This window comes from Fukomys damarensis, unplaced genomic scaffold (assembly GCF_012274545.1).
Source record: "Fukomys damarensis isolate Sample0158 unplaced genomic scaffold, DMR_v1.0_HiC HiC_scaffold_23, whole genome shotgun sequence".
Lineage (NCBI taxonomy): Eukaryota > Metazoa > Chordata > Mammalia > Rodentia > Bathyergidae > Fukomys > Fukomys damarensis.
The window spans coordinates 28,931,641-28,953,809 of NW_022900935.1; positions in this window are offsets into that span (position 1 = coordinate 28,931,641).

The following is a 22,169-nucleotide window of genomic DNA, read 5'->3' on the forward strand; positions in this document are numbered from 1 at the left end:
AGTCTTTAAACATTGCTAACATTAACAGTTCCCACTCATGGGGTTAATTAAATGTAAATAAGTGCTGGCCTTAGCATTCCCGACTTGGTACTGACCCTAGAGTCATTTCTGTAGGGTTGTAGGGTGCAGACGTAAGGATCTCTTAGCAAAAGCCATCAGTGGGAAAGAGGAATGCTCCAGAGAGTATTGAGCAATTCAGCTCTATCCTGGAGATCTGCTGCTTATAGAAAAGAACTGTTTTGGAGTTTAGAGGTTTAACATGTTGTTGGTTTCTCACACACACACACACACACACACACACACGCACGCACACACACACACACACACACACGCTGCTTTTCCTATCATCATATGATTTCTCTCACATGCACATACTCATAAATCTCACTGTGTGACCTATCTGCAGAAATATCTTCTGTTCCCTAACATCTCCATCATAGACTAAAAGCCTGCCCAAAGTTCCTTTAGTTCTCTAAATATGCCAGGATTTTTATGCTGCTATCTCTGTGCATGCCATTTCCTTTCTCCAGAAAACTTTCTCATTGCTGATGTATCCTACAGCTCTCAGTTCAGTGTCATACTAGCCAGCAGCCTTCAGCATCTCCATACTTGCTAATCTGTACTTGCTTTCCGAGCTGACAGTGAGCCAGGATGGAGGGAAATGAATCTGTAGATCTGTTGGAGAGTTGAGGGTCAGGACAGAGGAAGGGAAAAGTTGTATGCAAAAGCATTGTACTTAAAACTTATATTTTGAAGAGTCAGCATTCAATTATGAGTTTTATTCACTCACTAAAAGTATGACTTAATTTATCTGATACTTGTTTTGTTCCTGGTTTCAAGAACCAAAAGCCATCATTTCATCTAAGGATTAAAAGAGCTTCTAGTGGTAGGCTTTCTAACAGAAGTAAAGCTTTCCCCTGACTGCCCTCTTGTGGAAGTGCTAAAGGAGCCCAAAGAAGACAAATGTATGAAAACACCATAAAGCTTGTTCCCCAGGGTTAAATAGAGAGCAGTATTCTTGATTGTCCAGTGTCCTGCCTTAACAAACTGCCATATTAAAAATATTACAGAATTTTAATTCAGCGTGACATACCCAAAATGAATTCATTTTGCCTCTGGTAAATCAGATGGTTCTTCAAGAATGCTCAGAAGGAGGGTTATATACAGCATATGAGGAAAGGCTATGTGTGAGTAAGGTTGTATGGATCAGGTACCACATGCACACCAGCTTTCCCTAGCACATTTTCACAATCTAATGAATATACTACCAAGAAAGAACACTTTTCTATTTACTCTACACCAGTGGTGGTGACGAACCTGTGGCACACATGTTATTTGTTTTTGTTTTAAGACAAAAGATGTTTGATGTATGAGTTGTTTTTCTAAACCAAAATCTCAGTATTCAGGTTTAATTGAAGTTCTGGCACTTTGTGATAAATAAGTGGGTTTTGATTTTTAGTTTGGGCACTCGTCTCTAAAAGGTGTGCCATCACTGACATTGGTTTTTGCTATGCCCAAGAATCACCTGCTGAGCTATGTTAAAATGCTGATTTCTGAACTTGTCTTTCAGATCCTGATTCAGTTAGTATGGATGAGAGCCCGTGAATCTGAATTTTAAAAGTACATTGGGGTGACAAATTGTTGTGGCTCTTGTGCGTCTTGTACTGGGGATGGGTTTTATAAAGCCTTTTACACACATCCGCAACTAGGGCAATTTTATCTAGAAGTCATGATTTCAGATATTGTAATCCATAGTCCCCATGAAAACACTTCTTAGACTTTGTGCCCTGAATTTTTCCTTGAAAGACATGTCTTCATTTCGAAACATGGGATTGCTGGTTAGAATTCACATTTGAATTATAATTATGGAACATTTTTCTTTCTTTTTTCATCTCTTCTTCCCTTTCTTTCTATCTGCCCGCATGTCTGCCTGGTTTTCTATCTAGTACCTACTCACCTGTGTTTTTACAAATCAGCTGTGTATGTGCTGTGCTTTGTGCTTAGTGAACTAATGTTAACCAAAGTAACAACCAGTGTTCAGGATGGGGATTACCCTAGAGATTTGGCTTTTTTGTTTTGTTTTGTTTTGAGACAGGTTTTTGCGATGGAGTTCAGGCTGGCCTTGAAAGCATTATGCAGCCCCAGCTGTCCTTGAACTCATAGCAGTCATCCTGCCTCAGTCTCCTGAGTGCTCGGATTACAGATGTGTGCCACCACACCCAGCTGAAATTTTTTAGAGGGAAAGATGAAAGACATTGGCCAGGAGGTAACTTCTCTTGCGGAGTAATACTATTCCTGAGCAACTACCACGTGTTAAGCACTCTACAAGGCTTCTTAGCATACTGTTACTAGCCTAATAAGGTTTACAGGTAAGAAAATTGGAAACTTAAAGAGCTTATATATGACCTAAGTCATTTAGAGTTGTCAAACTTGAATCCTGGTGTGCCTCCCTTCAAAGCTTCTGCTCCTTTTCACTGGATGTACATATAGCTAACTACCTACAAGAGAATACCAAGGCTCATGAGCCTTGTTCTAGGTCCACTGCTCAGTTTTAATGTCTGTAAACATAAAAATTTAGAAGAAAATTCCATATTCTACAAAATAAGTTAGCAAATCAAGAATTTCTTCAGGGCATTGCTACTAACAACTTCTCCATTTTTGAGAAATATGAAAAATCAGCTGTATTGAAGTAAAAAGAAGAATGTTTACCGTGACTTTTTTTTTTTTTTAGAGGTCTCTGAAAGTTGCTTTAGGATGAAAGTGGGAAATCATGTGTCTTAATTTTTATTTTGTAGAGAACCTGTGGTGTTACTGACAGTTTTGAAAAGTCAACAGCTTGTTTGATATTTCAAGTTAATTATGAATCTGTGCATGTTTACATAAGTGAATCTTTATGGTCAAAGGTCCCTTATGAAGGTAACATTGGCTTCAGTGTTCAGGGCTACCCCTAATGCTCTGTATGCCAATAGAAATAAATTTGTCGCAGTGGAAAGACATTTGATACAACATAGTGACATGGTGCAATTCATTTTCTCTTAGCCATCAGAATATTTAAATACCAAAAAGTTTGTGCTTCTCTGATTATGAAAGAAGCACGTTTGGTGCCAAAAATTAGGAAAATAAAAGTAAATAGAGAAGATAAATCATCTATGATCCACTTACCAAAAAATAATGATAGTAATAATAATGCATACTCTTTATGTATGGCCTCTTTTCTGTATGTCAGCCACTGTCATCAGGCAGGTAACACAAATTTAATTGTATAGATTGTGTAAGTAAGTCTTAGAAGCTAAGTAGTAGGTAGTGAAGCCTGGATATAATTTTGTTTCTTCCTGGTTCCAAAAGTCTATGCTCTCCCACGTAACCACTGTTAACATTCTAGTATGTATGTTTCTTCCAAGTCTTTTTAATGCATATTTTTTCATGGCTGAGATCATACCGTGAACACAATTTTCAACTCTCATTTTCACTTACCATAATGGTATAAGTATTTTCCTTATATGATCTGGTTCTGCCTCCCTCTCTTTCTTCATCTCTTACCTCCTTCCACTTTGCGTGTCACACTCCAACTACACTGGCCTTCTGTCTGTTCCTAAAATAAGCCAAGAATGTTCTTGCCTTGGGACCTTTGCACTCACTGGCTGTTTCCTCTGCCTTAACCATTCTTGCCTCAACTCTCAAATGGTTAGTTTTTTCTCACAGTTTAGGTCTCAACTTAAATGTACAGGCTTACCCTGAATATTCCATCTCAAATAAGTTCTGTGCTTCCTTAACCCCATGTGGATTTCCTTCACAGCACTTGTTACAGCTTACCCATTGGTCTGTTTTATTTGCCTCTTTTTTGTGTCCATGTGTCACTTCATTTTTATAGAGCTAGGCCCAGCATGAGCCAATACATGATACTGCACTGAACATTTCTGTGTAAACATACTACCATTGCAATAGTTTCATGGTTGTCCAAACTGAGACAAAATGTAGGAATATTTTAAGGTTCTTGCTTGGTAGTACTGCAAAAATTTCATCTCAGCATCTCAAAGTGCATACAACTTCAAGTCCAGTGAAGGGTATCAGTCTCATTGCATCCTTGCCAGCATGATCAGTTTTAAAAGTGTTACCTATTTTCATATGTCACTGAAATGATGCTTGCGCATTATAAATACTCTAGTACATTGCATTTGATAAGGGAATGATCATATAAAGTTGGCATTTGCCTAGAGGTCTAAGAACATCCAAATCCTTTTCTGGACCCCTTTTCTATGAAATCACAGAGTAGATACAGAGAACAATGGCAGAATTACACAGATTGGCTGTTCTTGCAACCTTCATTATTTGGGTTGAACCTTATGAAAATTTCTTTGCTGAGCCTAGAAGTGGCCATGGTTACCTGTTGTTTCCCTTTTCTTTATACTCCCAAACATAAGAAAAGACCAGTTTGACACAAAATAAAAAATGTTTGCCTGTCTAAATTCTATTTCAATATCATCTTCTTGACAGATGAGGTAACATTTTTATTAATTCGGGTATTAAATTAACAGATACCTTAAAGACATAATATTTAATACAAGCATGGTAAGAATTTACCCTGCAAGACTGTGACCCAATAAAAAGCTCTTGACCCAAACTGTATTTAAAGCTGCAAGCCTTCTCTTGAGGCAGGCAATCAGCTATATACTGAGACCTCACTTTACTAAGATTATTTTATTGCACGTGCTTTTAAACTAGCCATGAAGGTGCATGTTTTCATTTGTGTTTGGTAACCAGTTGTAAGTTTTCTCTTAGGTAACTGTATGTTTTGTGTGAGTCTATATATATTAATGTATTTGTGATACATCTGTGTGAGTGATTTAAATGCTAGCAGAGTAATTCTTTTTTACATCTTTGGTAAATATATTTCCAACTTGTTTTCGTTATAGCTTGTACTGTTTTAAACTGAAGTTTCAAATTTACACGTAGTCATTTCTATCAGTATTTTCCCCTGTTAATCACTTTTAAGCTTCAGAGAATCCAATATTAAATAGTTATTTATATTTTTTCTAGCTGTTTTATGGTTTAATAAGAATAGCTTAGTTAGAAGGTGCTTTTTAATTGTAAAAGGGAACAATGAAATTGTTTGAGTTGTAAATACCTTGTTCTATAGTATTTTCTCCAAAATTGGTGTGACCATTTTTCCAATTTGGGTTTGAAAAAAATAGGTTTCAAGATGAAGTATAACTAGATAAGTTTTAAAGATATTTCTTTGTTTATTTCCTTGATCATTCAGTCCCCCCCCCAATGCTGCCCCTGCTGTATCTTGGAATAGAGGGAACCCTTTAGCATACTAATACAATAAGGATGCTTTTTATGGCTTAAGAGATCTTGGGAATCCTTAGGAAATTGTTCAGTGACTCCCTGAAATGGAATTAATGTTTTAAAGCCAGACGCCTGCATTCTATGAGTATATTTTCAGAGCTTTTCCTGCCATGAGCTCTCCAACCCTTGCCTCCTGCTGTCCTGGGAGTACTGCACCCCCTAGATAATTGGATTTTAGCCAAGGTTCTTTTGTTGTTTGCTTTTCAGAGAAGGAAGGCTGTGTATTATATTTCGGAAGGGATAGAGGTTGCTATAGTGTGAGAGCATTGTCTCAGGAACTCTGTAGATCCAAGGCCAGTCCATTCTGGTCCCTCAAGTCATTCCTCTGTCTTTGCTGCTTTTTCAGCTAAAGGAAGTTCCTGTTGTTTGCATTTATTTCTCCAAAGTGAGCGTGCTAGCACCTAAGAAGAGGGGAAGCTTAGAGGATCAATCAGTTATCTTCTAAGATTAAAATTATAGAAAATAAGTCCACAGTTTAGAGATGTAGAGAGAGAGAGAGATTTTATCATCCATTACTTTTCTCATGAAGACCCCTTTGGGTGAAGAGGTTCTTTTCCTAAACACTGTATTGATATAACAAGAAGTAAAATTCTGAAACATTATTTATTTATTTTTGGCTTTTTGAGGCAGAATCTCACTATGGAGTCTCTGTGCTTGAACTCACTATATAGTCCAGGCTGGCCTCGAACTTGCTATGAACCTCCTGCCTCAGCCTCCCAAGTGCTGGGATTACAAGTGTGTGCCACCATGCCAGGCTCCGTTATGGTTTATTTAAAGTTAATGTGTTTTCTTGTTTATACCAGCTTGGGATAATGAGGAAAGAGAGATACAGAGAGGGCTAGGGTCTTAGCCGAGGTGACAGCCAGTGAGTGGCAGAGAAAAGATGCTTGCTGTTTATGGCTTCTACTCCAGTACTTTCCATTGTCCTTTCTCACAATCTCTGGAGAAGTATATTATGCAATTTCAGCTATAAATAGTAGGTTATATCTCCTAGGTTGTATTTTTTAGAAAAGCTTGGCTAAATAACTAATGGAGGATAAATGTATTTTGATTTTTATCATTTTACTTTAGGGATATGACTTCAAAGATAATCACCTAAATGAATCAGACCCAGACCCTGAACTTTCTTCATGAAAATATGCCACAGAGCTGAGGATTTAGCTCAGTGGTGCCACTGAGTGCAAGGTTCTGAGTTCAATCCCTGGTACCAAGAAAAAAAAAAAAAAGAAAAGTTGCCATGTTCTACATGCCCCTGAAATTCATGTGTTGAAGTCTAACTTCTAATGTAACTGTATGTAGAGATGGGCTTTAAAAAGTAATTGAAGTTAAATGACCTTGTAAGGGTAGGATCTTAATTAATAGGATTTCAGGTCATAAAAGAAGAGGAAGAGAGAGATTTTTTTTCTCTACTGTGTAAGAACAGAAGGAAATCATTAGCAAGCAGGAAGAGAACCCCCACCAAAATCTTACCACACTGGCTCCCCACTCTAAGACTTCCAGCCTCCATAATTGTGAGAAAGTAAATTTCTATTGTTTAAGCCACTCAGTCTATGGTATTTTGTTATGGCGACATGAATTGACTAACAAAAAAGCTTTACTATCATACTGAATTCTGGTTCCTAGACCAGTCATAGGTGGAGGGAATTTGGTAGTTAATGTTATGAAGGGTGCATCATAACTGCAAATTACAAGATCACTGTGTTATAGAAAAGTCATTTTGATGTTTCTTTTGATTCTGTGTATACCTTTGTGCAACTGAGTTGTGAGTGCTTCAGAGCACTTGCTTTAATTGTAAGAAGTAAAAATTTTATTGTTGACTAGAAAAATCCTGGCTCACAAATGCAACTGGTGAATGGAGACTAGTCTATTCTTTATCAAACTAGGGGTGAAGGATTTACTAGCATTATGATGTCACTATGGCCAGATCATTTGCTGAACAAAGAGGTCACTTTTGTGCTCCTGGGAATCATTTAACTGTAGGCAAATTCATGTAATACCTGAACATCACCATTAGACTTGTTTGTCTTCCCTGTCATGCTGAGCTATTCATTAACATTTTGTATAAAACAAAATAAGTCATAGAATCCTTTTAGGATTCTCCAGCTTGCCTATGCCTTCTGTCTGTACATCAACTCTACCTCCAGGCATCCATAGCAAAACTCTGAGCCTGTCATCCTTCCCACTGCAGAGGTGGTACCCTTGTACTAGTGGATTCAACTGATGTCAAAATTGGAAACAAATAGTTAAGAATGCAGCCCTGAACCAAGTAAGATATCTCAAAATATGCAATCTCAAGCCTAATAAAGTCCTTGAAATTAAAAAGAAAAAAAGCTAATTGTTGGCCTGCAGATCTTAGCAGAGTGGTAATGCAACCTACATTACACTGACTACCAAATTACCCACACACACACACACACACACACACACACACACTCCTTTAAAGATAGACAGGGTCCTTTGAGCACTCAGGGCACTGGAAACCAAAAAGCAAGAAAGGGCACCCACCCACATAGCCAGCCATCTCCTCACACATCCTCCTACAGTTCTGATCTCCACTTGCTAGACAGCAAAATAATCCATTAAACCTTGGCGAGTGGCAGCATTGCTTCATATCCATTCAGGTGACTATTCAGTTGTATTTAGTGTTGAGCAGACTGAGTACAGTCATAACCCTATTTCACAGCTGATGATGCTGACCCAGAGCAAACTTGGAGGTCTCCCGCAGCTCTGAGACTACAAGCCACCCTGAAAATGAACTAGCTCCTTGAACATTTTCTCCATACTGACAGGCAAGGGTTGGGGGGGACTCGGCATGGTCCATGGACCTTGCAGAAATTAGAATGTAACACAAGGGTAGAAGGAAGCAGAAGAAGCTGTGGGAGCAAAAAGGAAAACATCTAATGTAGATTCTTAAAAACTCTAAAGAAAAAAATGTGAGAGGATGAAAATAAAGTGTTTGTAGATGGGGAGGGGAGGAGGGGGTGAAGGGAGGGCAGAGGTAAGGGGAAAAAATGAGAATCAAGACTTGTCATGTAGAGGTACAAGATCCCAACAATGAATGTAACTGTACTGTATCCCTAAAATGTACCAATAAAACTCAATTAAAGCTGAAAAAAAACTCTAAATTTGATTAAAGAGATAAAGCAATGTTAAGTTGGAAGGTTTCCCTTTAGATTCCAAGATGATATCCATGACTTCTAATATGATTTTTAAAATACACTTTTGATGCATTTTTAAACTTTGGTATAATTTTAATATTTTCTCAAATATTAGCTTTTTAAAAACATCTTTCTCACCCTGTCTTTCAATAGAACTAGGTAGAGGTAGGTACAGTTTCTTAGTCTATGCCAACAGGGAAAAGTGGGACACAAGAACATAGCTGGTTACCAAAACCAGTTGCAGAACAGCAGTTAGATGGGGAAGCCCAGTGTCCAAGGGATTCAGATGTTTAAGAGTCATGTCCCATGGGGTCCTATCCTGTAAAGTACAGAAATTCTTAGGTTAGCATTTGTGCCTCAGAGAGGAGGTAGACATTGTGAGGTCTGTCTGCAGAGGTCAGAAGGTTTTGGGGCTGAAATTAGTGGAGGATAGCAGTGGCTGGCCAGCCTCAGAAATTACATTCATCTGCCTGAGTCTCTTGTGTCCTCCTGTTTACAGTGATGGCGATTATATCTACCTGCAAGGGTTGTCATAAGGGATAAATAAAATTATCATGTATAAGGAGACTGGTCCTTTTAAAAACAACGTAACCTTCTCGCCTCTCCTTTCCTCCCGTATGCCTTTGCTCTGCCATCCTACATTACTCCTTTTCACTTTTCAGGAGCCAGTAATACATAAGAGAGAGCATTTCTGAAATGCTCTGTACAAATGTGTGCCTCTGGAGCTTCTAAAGGAGGTGGTGATGCAGAACTTCTAGGATATTTACTCTAGTATGGCTATTTGAAAAAAAATCGAATGAAGACTCTGTATTAGAATAGGCAAATCTCAGTGGTTTCACACAGCATTGTCTCTTGTTCATGTCACAGTGCAACATGAATCCACAGGAAACTGCTTCACAGTTATTCAGGACCCCAGGCCCTTCCCATCTAGTGCCTCTGCTCTCATTTTAAGCCTTGAAGTTCACTTTTATACACTGCATTTACTTGGTAGGCAAAGGAAGAAAAGAGGAGGTATCGTAAATCAGTCGCAGGTTTAGATGTGATGGGGTCAGTTTTAGAAGTTATGTGTATTAACTTCCTCCCACGTTCCACTGGCAAGAACTCGGTCACTCAGCCCCACTGAAGGCTAACTGAATGGGCAGGCAGAAAAGTAAACAGGATTTGGTGGATGCTGACAGCCCCAACCCCATGATCAGAGAGCTAACTCAAAATTGGGCCAATTAATGGAAAAATAGAGAGTGAATTAATGCTCACTGAAGGTACATAAGCAAAGTCCAGTGATCTGTTGTTTGAAAGTCCTACTAGGATAGAGTAGGGAAAATTCAACCTAGAAGAATGAAAAGTACCTTTCTATCTCTGAGATTCTCTGACTGAATAAAGCAGCAGAGAATTGGAGCTGAATTACCCAACCATATTTCCAGTGCCTTAAATTAAATTCTTGGAGTAGAAATAGAAAGTTGAATTTTATTTCATAAATTGTTCTTCTAGCCTCTTGTGTTAAAGATTTCTAGCACGCATGCTCACACCTGGCTGCCCGCCACCTTCTGCCATTGCAGATTCACTTACAGGAAACAGTAAGTGGATATCTACTTTTGATGCTGGCAGCATCTTACTAAAATGCTTTTGCTGGCATCATGGAACCAGAGCAGAATTCAGCTGGGACCAATAATGAAGCTATTTAGAAAGTTCTCTCTTCAACCCCATGACAAGGCAGACGTGGTGGGGATTTTCCACTCCCCTTCTGTCAGTGGTGGCCAAAACTAGTTCAAGGCAATCAAAAATGTTTACATCATGAGAGTTGAAACCCCAGGCCCATAAAGAGGCCAGATCTCTTTCTCCCATCTATAGCAAAAGAAAAAGGAACTCATCTTGGAAACTCCCAACACAGTAGTGTATCACCTTTTGTTCTGTAACAGACCCAGAAAAAGCACAGCCACGTGTTACTTTGGAAGGAAGAAAAGTGTTGGCCTCCATTAAAAATATCTCCAAGTAACATTACACTGGCTGTTTTCTTTCCCCTCTGAAATCTTGTTATACTGAAACAACACTTTCTTCTAAGTACTTTCATTGCTATAGTCTTATTTTAAAATTCCTAGCCTTTCTCATGTTTGGTAGGGATTTCATGCTATGTCCCCATTTAACAGCTAAGATTACTTAAGGTTCAGGGGATTAAGTGTTATACTTATGATCTTGCTAGATGAGTGCAAGATTAGAACTCAAATCTCTACGTATTTTACAAGACTGTCACTATACTGCATGAAGTTATATCAGCTGCTGCTTGGTGGTATTGGGGATAATCCAGTTCATTGTAACTGACTCTGTCCATCTGTTGATCCATTCATCCATATGTCTCATGTACAAATTCTCCACCAGGCACCGTGCTACAGATACAGAGATGAGTCAAGATGTGTGCCTTCAACAAATTCACAGCAGATATAGAAATAAATAAAGGATGGATACAATTAAGTATATAGAGAGGATATGATGGGTGTGTATGTGGGGATGGGGCAGGATTGGATCCACAAATAGTCATTTCTTCCTTAGAAGGCCAGGGACTATCACAAAGGTGACATTTGAGCTTACTCCTTACAGATGAATGGATATCAGACATGCAAAGTGTAAGCATCCCAGAGAAGGCATTAGCTTGTGCAAAGATAAAGAAACTTCAGAGCACATGGCCTGTATAGGGTTGGTCCAATGTAGTTTTAGAGATTGGTGAAACCCAGGAAGTACTCCAGCAGCAGTTCTGAGGTAAAAACAAGCAGGATGTCCTGTAACACTTGTGGGTTCCCTTGTTCCAGGGCCCACAGTGACATCTCAATTCTGTGAATTTAGGGAGTTGTTTGGGACACAGTCTCCTCTATTGTGTTCTCACTTGTCTTCAGTCTTTGTTCTCATCAGTAAGCCCAGGCTGCCTAGTCAGATTATAAATGCTCAAAGATCCATGTCATAAGGACTAATATCTAAACTATATCAAGAACTTAAAAAAAATAAGACCCCCCCCAGCCAAATTTAAAGACCCAATCTAAAAATGGACATCTGAAATGAATTGACATGTCTCAGATGAAGAAGTACAAACGACAAATAAATATATGCAAAAATGTTGATTATCACTGGTCATTCGAGAGGTGCAAATTAAAACAACACAGATTCCATCTCACCTCAGAAAGAATGACTGTCATCAAGAAATCAACCAATAACAAATGCTGGTGTGGCTTCGAGGAAAAAGAAACCCTTCTCCACTGTTGATCAGACTATAAATTGGTATAACCAATATGGAAATAAGTATGGAGATTCTTCAAAAAATTAAAACTAGGGATTCCATTTGGCCCAGCTATTCTTCTAGGTATCTTCCCAAAAGAGTTAAAAGAATCAAACCATTGCAATATATGCACACTCATGTTTGTAGCAGCACAATTTTTTTAAAATTTTAAATTGAATTTATTGGTACATTCTAGGTAGACAGTACAGTTATATTCATTACTGGACCTTGTACCTTTACATGCCAGGTCTTGGTTCTCATTTTTTTTCCCCTTGTCAGTTGTATTCTGTGTTTCTGTAAGTAAAGAAGGTCGGGAGAGGTAAATTAATTGTGAATATTTAAGGTCGGTAAAAAGTATGATAGAAGCAAATGCTGCGACTCTGTATGCTTGGGAGTCCTCAGCAACTTAAGCATTTCATTTGGGGCTTTGGGTAGCAATTAGCAAAGTCAGTTGGATGTAACAGACAAAGTGCAAGTCCAGTGGTGATACCGGGGAACTTACACAAGGTTATACAGCTATTCAATTATAGCATTGGTACTAGAGCCCAAGTCTTCTGACGCCCAATTCACTTTTTTCCAAGTGTAATATTATTTAGAGTAGACCAGATTACTGGTTGCAGAATTCTCCAGGTTAGCCCAGGAACTGTGTGCATATGGGGAAGGCATTTATTGAGGCCCACTGTACCCCCAGTCAGGTAAGCAGCACTATTTCATTTGTGTATATATTGGGGGGGCTATAAGATTTTGTTTCGAGAAAAGCACTTGCTAGAAAAATGTTTAAAAATAAATCCTCTCAAATTACAAACTGACCTAATAACTCAGCATAAAGGTATTCACTCTCCTTTTAAATAAAATAAATGTGTGTATATGTGTGTGTGTGTATATATGTAACTTTTCATACATAATAAATAATATTTACACTTAATATTAGCCAAAAGGCCAAGAAGCAATTAAATAATATTTAGAACACACTGTTAATTCTTTTAAGTACTTCTACTTCCTAGGATTATTCTAAAGTCCTGGTTGGGAATACAGGCCAGTGATGAATTCACACGCCAGGCTGCAGAATCAGCGGTATCTTCCATGCTTTCCACCCCATCCTGCTGGAGTTCTCTGTGACTAAAGCCTTGTCCAGCTATGAAAGTACAAATTTAATATGCAAACTCTCTTATGTTATCCTCATTCTAAATAAGGTTTCATCCCATAAAACATCTATCAGTAAAATATTATCTCTGTTGAAAGTTCTTGGCTTCAGTTCAATGGATTTGTCTTAAAGAGCAACTTATACTTCAGAGTTTGTAGTTTTAGTCCCTTGAACACTATTGGGAGAAGCGAAGACCTTTTTTAGGTAGAATTTTCTGACATCAGAGAAATGCTTTTGTGGAAGAGTAGATTCCAAAAATTAATTTTGGAGCCATCCTTGGGGTTCATCTATTTTTCATGTATTTCTAAGTGAGGGCATACCTCAGGCTGCTATATGAATATGCTCATTTTACTTTAGCAAATACTTGCCAAGCACCAAGTATGACAGACACTGTGCTCAACTAGTGGAAACAAAGACTAAAAAGAACAGTCCTTGCTCTCAAAGTCCTTTGAGTACTTTGAAAATGGGCTTGGGGAGTTTTATCCTCTGGCATGGATTCTGTGGAGGCTGGAGGAATAAGCTGCTATAAACGGTCATATAATGAAGAAACTATGTTTTTTGTGAGGTTGAATCCCTAAAGGATATTATGATTTTCCAGGACCAGAAGGTATCCTAGATGGAAGAATCAGTAGGAACAAAGTAATGGGATAGAAGGGTCAATGTTACAGGGGAGTAGACTGTGGTGTCTAGAGCTAACTGATGTGAAAGGGATTGTCCTGGAGGAGTCAGGAAGTTTAAATGAGAGTCAGTTTGTAAAAAGCCTTGACTACCATACTGAATAATTGGACTTGACATAAGATGTGAAGAGCTGGACACCACAGTGGTGCATGGCTGTAATCCTAGCACTTGGGAGGCTGAAGCAGGAGGTTCACCACGAGCCTAAGGTCAGCCTGAACTACATAGCAAGACCTTGTCTCAAAAAAAAACAAAACGAAACAAAAATATGTGAAAAAGTTTTAGGTGGTAAAGTAAATAAAATCTAGGCTAAACCATATGAAATTGATGATATTTGACTGATTTGTACCTATAAAGCAAATTCAGATAGTTCAACCCAACATAAAAATAGTTAACACTTTTGGATATTTACCTGCATGTCATAATCCATAATACTTTTCTTACATGGAGTATCTTATTAAATTCTCACAACCATTGCTATTGTCCCCACTTTAAAAAGGACAATGCTGAATAGCTCAGGCAGCATCTTAGACTTGACCAAGGTCCTGGTCCATGACTTTTAAAAATGTATTATTTTGGGCCCGGTATTTAGCTCAGTGACAAAGTCATGAATTCAAGCCCCCCACACACAATGTATGATTGTAATGACTCTAGTCAACTGTCTCCAGGTCTACCTTTTATTAAAATAACTCTGGTGACCAGACTAGAAATTGGAGGAGCATAGTACTAACTTGGCTCTTCATCCAAAACAGATTTTTTAATTTCTTTCAAAAGCTTGATTTCCCTTAAAGATCAGCAGTAAATCTAAATTAGCCTTACTGAAAGTTTTATTAATTTATAACATTATTTACAGACTGAGACATATTAGAGCTGACTAACTCTTCAGGAATCATCTAATGAAAAGATCATTGTCTTAGGCATATTCTCTAATACTTGGAAATGTGTAACAGTTCATCTTAGGTAGGTAGCTCACTTTGGCTATTGATACTACATCAAAGATGTGGGGGGAAAAATCTGCCTTTTTTAGCTACCCATATCTTGAGATTGGCAAACATAGGTTGTGTGGCCTTATTTGATAATAAAAATCTTAATAATAGAGATGTACATTGAGATTGCTGTGTTAAACCCTTGTGTTTTGTTTCCTTTCCATATACTTACAGAAAATAAAGAGCACATTTCAAACAGAAGTTTGTATATTTGCATTGTAAACCTTGAAGATGGCAGAGTTTTACACTACATGTAACATATGTGACATACACATTTACATTCATAAAGTTTTTAAAGGCTAACTACTTTTTGTAAGTACAGCATTCTCATTTCACACATGATGTCAAAACAAGCAGATATGATGATTATGTGATTATCCCATGAGCCATTTTCTGGCTAATGTGGGCAAGGTAGGAGTCAAATAATAAAATCAGAAAGTAGTAGTTTTAGGTAGAGTTAGAATGCTTTTTTATATTTTTTCTTTAAACTGTTCATAGAATCTTAGGCTATATGTAGCATGATTTGTAAAATCTTGATGTAAGTTTTAAACATTGTGGGTTTAGTTAGTCACTGTTCTCAGGCAGGAATAGTGAATAGTTGGATTGAATAGTGGTGTCTGAATGAATAACCCTTTCTAAAGAATTATACTTAAATATAATTCCTGTAATAACCCAGGATTATTGGTGACTTGATTTTTTAAAAGTTACATATTTGTGAATAATTTCAAAGTAGGACTAGGTATTTTCTAGGAGATGAAATTTTGTAAGAGCCTGGCATCATTTGGGTCACCACATAATATTGTAAAGGTTAATATGAAGTAGGCATTTGTAGCAAAGAAGGTTTTAGGGTTGTAATGTTAAAACTTCTGCTGAAAAACCTCACATTAAAAAAACACTCATCTTCATTAAAGACGTGATCCTTTTCAAGAAGGTATTTTGAACTTGAAGCTGTTGTTGCTAAGGAGTTGCTAAGGCAAATGAGCTACTCAGCATTAATATGTAACTTTACTCTTCAGCTTAAAAGTAGTTAAATCCTTCCCCAGCTTCAGAATCAGAGGTGGGCAACAACAAAGGGTCAAGTGGAGAGTTGCCTCTCTCTGACAGTTATCTAACATGCTCCTCTTTGTCTTTAACATTTTTTTCTTCACCTCTTATAGAAAAAGTAAGCAACCTTTTGGGATATAAGAAGGTTGGAGCCGGGGATTTAGCTCAGCAGTTTGGTGGCCTGCCTTGCAAGCGCAAGGACCCAAGTTTGATCCCCAGTACCAAAAAAAGAAGAAGGTTGGAAAGGTAAACTGGTCTTCTACTGAGTGCAGACTATTCCCTGGCTAAGACAGAAGGGAAATGACTGGTCACTGAGAGGAAAGCAGGTATTGTTTGCTGATCTAGTGCTTGTGCTGATGACCAGACACAGCAAAGAGCTTATATAAACCCAACATCAAAGGTGATTTGAAAAAAGAAGTTAATGTATTAGTGCATAAAGTGCCAGATAATTGTGTACTAAGCATTTGGTTCAAATGCTTGTCTAAAATATTTAGAATCAATCATTTATGTTATTTTATTGACCAGGTGCTGATTTTCTGTGTGCTGGAGTTTATAAGGAAATGACATACATTTTCTACCATCCAGGTTCACAGTACATTGTGAAAGTAACGTGCATCATAATTTATTGACTGAATTTTGTAATAGAATTGTTTAAGGTATTGAAATTTAGAATTATGTTCACAGTTTGGTAAATAAAATTTAGGAAGTTTTTGGGAACATTAACGTCTCAAGGCTTTTGTAGACAATTCTACCTGAAGATCAGGCATTAGAGATCCACTTCCAGAGTTAAGGTAGGGGCTAGCACACACAAAAAATAGTAGCAGGCAAAAATGTCACCTTTGTAATTCTCCTCAGGCCCGGGTTCTTTCATTACCTAGTGGCAGAATACTGAAATCTCAGGCCAAGCTTTGATCTGTTAAGTGTCTGTCAATAGATGTCAAAGACATTATTCTAAATGTTTATGTGTGTAGAGTAACTCAGAGAATAAGATTTAACTTTCTTTAGATCTACACCTTTCAATATAAGGTAGTATGTTATAGTAAAAGAGTATGGATTAAGATTTTCATAGGTATGTATGAAATCTAAATTTGCCTCTTACTAGCTATGTGCTCTTTAGAAACCCACTTCAGTTTTCTAATATTTAGCTCACTTTTTGGAAATCTCAGAGTTATGGGTTTTATAGGTAAACATTTTGTACAATGTTTATACACAGTGGATGCTCAATAAATACTAATTCTTGTTCCTTTTATAAAAGTATTTATTGAATAACGGTCTCTCTGCTCACAATCATCATATCATAATATTCCTCTTTATAAGTAAAATGTGAAAAGGTCAGAATAGATTCAAAGAATCCCTTAGAGGGGGTCTAGCTGGAATGAGCTGGCTGTTTGTATCCCTTGCCAGCCCTCCTCTCCCACTTTGTTGTAGTTGTTCTTTTTTTTTTTTTTAGTACCAGGGATCAAACTCAGGACTTTGTGCTGGCAGTACCAGTGAGCTAAATCCCTTGCCCTCCTGCTTTGATGTTATTGAACTATCCAGATTCTTTCATTTTGAAACCTAGCCTGAAATGCAGTTTCCCCCATGAAGTTTCCTCATTATTCCAGGTGGCATTCTTACTTGTAACTACTACACCTAATTTTGGTATTATTCTTTCACATTGTTCATTATGCTATGAGGATTCTTGTATAAAAAAAGAGAAAGCTGCTTCTCAATTAGATTTTAAGCTCGTTGAGAGGGGGAGAGATTTTATTTCTTTTTATTATCTGTACGAATAACTTAGCACTGAACTTTTCCCACAGGGCTAGATAAAAGTTTGTCTGCAGCAAGCACTTTTAATTAGAACTGGAACAGACAGTTCAGCCTTTGTTTGTTACTATTGTCTTATTATTCTCTAACTGTTTTGATAGTCCTTGTATCATATCTTCCCCCAAAAAGATTCAGTTATCTTGAGGCCAGTACTAACTTATGCATCTCCATTTTTCATATTAATAGTAATAACTACTATGTACAGTGCCACCCCCACCAAGCTTTCATTTATTTTAATGCTGGCAACAAACTTTAAGGGAAGAATTATTATACCTATTTTACAATTGAGAAAACTAAAGCTTATGGAGCCCAGCATATTTTCCCTAAGGAGTTGTTCAGTGAGCCCTAATTCAATCAAATGAAATGGAACTTGGGTTAGTATTTGACGTGATGATGAGTGGGACTGTTGATATTCATTAATTTCTATACTAGAGTGCTGCCTTTAATATATGTGCCACCGAAGCGAGCACAAGCTTGCTGCCTTTAAATGAAACACAGAAGTTAATTCAACCAATGTTCATCGAGCAGCTACTTCATAAAAAGAGTTGTACCCAGTATGGAAGAGCAAGAAGAAGTGGAGCTGGAGGGCTCAATCAGTCATTAATTTTGCCCTGAAAGAATTTTGCTTTCTAGCTTTAATATTTTGTATCTCTTCCACTCTGAATTTTTTGTTCATTTTTAAAATTAATATATTTTTATTAGTACATGTTTGCAGTACATAATGATTACATTTATCACAGGAAATTTTTACATGTGCATAACCCTCACTCTGAATTTAGAGCTTGATTATGATGATAGATTAAATGAGACATTCGGAGGACATACTTAGCTAAAAACATGTTACAAATAAATATCTTAATTTTTTCAATGAGAAAGAATTGAGTATGCCTTCCACTCTCTCTTTTCTTTTTCTTCTTGTCCATGCCCATCTTTCCAATACATTCAACACATATTTATTGACTGCATTATTCTATGACTTGTTGAAGGAGAAATTTTTCTTTCAGATAAGGAAGGAAAATACCTTTCTAGAAGCATGCTTAGATGTAAGTCTTCACCACTGTAATGTTGAGTGTTACATGCAAAGTACCCACTGCAGTGTTTGATACACATACAGTCGACTCTTGGCATAAAATAGCATTTTTAGTCTCACTTTATGAATCATATTATTTCTTTATTTTATCTCCACCCTCCGCCACTTCTCACCTCGTCACCTTCCTCCGTCTTTCTCCTCCTACTCTTACTTCTCTTTCCATAGTTGTGCCTCCCTTGAAAATTATAAATGAGCCCGAATTTTTAAAAAACCCATATCGAATTATTTTCAAAATTGTATTGAACTAATTTAGCATCATACCCTTTAAACATATGAAGAGCTAACCCATACTTCATCTGCCTGGTGTACTTATATTTTTTAAAGTTTATATTTAGACTTGGATTTTCAGTTTTTTTGTTTTGATTTTATTTTCAGTAAAACTCTTCTAAATTAATAGAAAAGGCCCTACATTCCTTAGTACAGGAATCTTCAGAAATCTCTGTGTTTTCACATCAACCCTGCAGAATTTTCATGATCTGTGGTGAAGAGTATGTCAGTGAAAATTCCAGTTACTCCACCTAAATTAAATTCCTTGGATATGTGTATTTACCTTTTTGAGAATTTTGTAAATAAAGCCATCTTCCTGTCCTTTACATTTTCTTTCCCAGAAAGACATCCTAGGGCTCTAAGAGTGTGGTCACAGGCTCATTTGAAAGAGCAAATGTACATTGATTCTGGAAAGAAGCTTTCTACTTCCAACTGCACCTTTAGTGTAATGCTTAGGGTTTGGTTAAGAAAATGGAAGATCAAGCGTGAATCTACTCTAAGGTCAGTGTACCTGTACAAGTGAATTCTTGGCAATTTAAGCAGACTAGACATCTGTGTGTCACATTTCCCCGTACAATAGCATTCCTGTAGGTCTTTCCCCCAGTCTGTAGTAGACAAACTACTTAGGAAAGAGAAAGGAATTACTCAGTCAGGTCATATATCTCTAAGAGAACATGACAGTGAATTTCTGGTCCTTGATAGAGACTCCTTAGGGTCAGTCTGGTGGTGCGTCTTTCTTGCTTTGTGGTATGTTTGCATTTTTCTATAAAGTTAATGTTTCTAGAGGTGGTAAGATAAAACCAATGCCACAATTCAACAAAGGAAAATTAAGCTTTACATTTTATCAAAAGCCTTTAAATATAGCATTACCATTGTTTTGGCAGACTGATTGGATTTCCCCTAAAGAAAGAAATACCAGCAGTTTACATTTATTTTTCAAGGGAAAAGAGAAAAAATAAATAAAATAAATCGGACCATGGGAAAATGTCAGGTTGCAGTCACTGATGACGCTATTTAAATTGTGAGCCATAATCATCGTAGGGCAGAGCACAAGGGATTCCCGATTTCTGCATGACAGTGAGGAAGGACCAGCAATGATCTATTTGTACTTGTATGGATATGTGTGTCTGTTCACTCTACCGTCCCACCTCATTTTGTTGATTCAATTGAGGGGCAAGAAGAGGTAATCTAGAGAGCCGGAACAGAAGGAAAAGGGCTGCAGCTGTGCTCGGAGGGACTGGTGTGAAGGGAAGCTCAGTCTGACTTGGAGTTTTGTGCTGTTGCACGTGAATGCTCTGGAACTGCCCTAATTGACTGAAAATGAGCTGGCTACAGTCATATGGAACAGGTCTGTTTAGCCACATCATTCGGTAGCATGGCAGATGGTAGACTGTCAATGGGTGGTATTGATTGGCTGAATTTGCCTTAGGGTAACAAGACTATGGGTCCTTAAACTCCTGCTTCATCCTATTTTCCTTTGTACAGCCATGTACAGTAGTGGTTTTCTCTTCTCACTTTCCGCAGTCCCCAGTATCTCCTTTTCCCCTTTTCAAATCAAAAGTCTTCCTTGGTAATCAAGATAGAGAGGTTACTTTGAGATTAAACACTCTAAATTATCACCAAGGAAAGAAAACTTGAGAATATTTTCTTTACTAGGCTGATTACATTTTAATGTTTGAAGAAAGTGACATTTTTTAATTAGTGTTTAAGACATATGGTGAGTGTACAAATTAGCTTATTTCATACAACCAGAATTTGATGAGAGCAACTCCTCCTTCTCACTCCCCAGTTAAAAATTATCACTTGAAATTTAATATATGCAAGGAGGTTAAATGGTATTAAGTGATACAGACTTGTCTTAAAGATGAAGGAGACAGTCACTGTTGTGTTGCCTTGATGGGCTTGAAAAATACTAATATTGACATCTGTTTTTGCAAGAGTGGGTAAAAATTGCAGTTTAGAATTTGTCCATCCAAGAAAACAAAATGCCAGGTATCAGTATGTGTTGGTTTCTGTTAGAGATACATAGGGACACAGAATGGTGCAGCATGCTTTGTAAACAGTAAGACTGCCCTTAAAATCAGGCTATATAAAAATATAAGTGATACAATTTATTTTATTCAGGAGGTTGTATATCCTTTTAACATCTCCCTCTTAGCACTTGGAGTTTTCAACTTGGGCACATTCTCTTTGTGGCAGAGGAATAGATTAATTGGAATAGAATGGTACAAATGAGACGCCGAGTTAGCTATATATCCAAGATAGTGTACAATGGAACTGTTCTACTTCAAGGCAGATCTTAGAGGAATAGAACAGCCTTGTGTAGTGATGTTTTTGTTTAATAACTGTTTATATAATTGTGTTTTTAAGAGATTTTTTTTCAGTGTCATTGCTTTTGGGTTTTTGGTTATTTCCTACAAAGAGAGACCATATCAAACAAACAATGTTTTACTCAGAAGAAAAGTTGCACCCTTAAACTCTTGCCTCCATCTTATGTGTTTCATCCACACACTTTTAAATTTGGTTTTCATCACATGTGAATATTTTTCTAATTTTCCTAAAGGAAAATATTTTCAAGGGGCTTCTGTTTTTTTCTCTTGCAGTGTGTTGTGTTTTTCTTGTTCATTCTGTGCTAATGAAAACAAAGCTTATTTGTGTTTCATTTTTCAGAGGTTTTAGGACTTTTTTGTTAGTTTTTTGTTTTGCTTTGCTTCCTCACTTTAAGTCATGAGAAAAAAATTTATTTATTTATACTTACAAGATACAGCAAGAGACAGTCTTGCATGTTAGGATGCTGGTATTTCTCTTGTCACATCTTATACCCAAAAGCTATTCGAAAGGGGGGAAAAACAGTTTTCAGATGATTCATTTGAATCTGTACACTCTACCCACCTGGTGGTTATGTAGTGAACTGTTACTTTAAAGAGTAGTTTCAACACCAGCCATGTTTGGGGCAGGCTGCTCTTGCAAAGAGAGTAGTACGTATAACCGGAGTCTACTGTGTGTGAGATAAGAGGAAAATTCAGCTCACTGACTAGAGGTTTTAATGTGCGAACTCTAGGGAAATAATATATTGACTGTTCTGTGGCACGCAAGAAAATTGAACTACCCTTTGCAGACGGCATGCTTTGCAAAAGATTCTATCTGTTTCTCTTAAAACAAAATCTGTGGCAAGATGTTTGAAATCAGCAGGACGCTTAATGCTGCTTTGTTAAATAATGAGGTAATATTTTGTCACTTTTTTTCTGGGCAGCATCTGTTCCCCCCCCTTCATTTTTTCCCTATGTTTATAAAGCCACCCCCACCCCCACCCCCGTGGAAGTCAAGGAAATACAACTCACGCTTCCATTTCTGTTCTTCCTTTCGGTGCTTTTGGAGAATTTGGTTG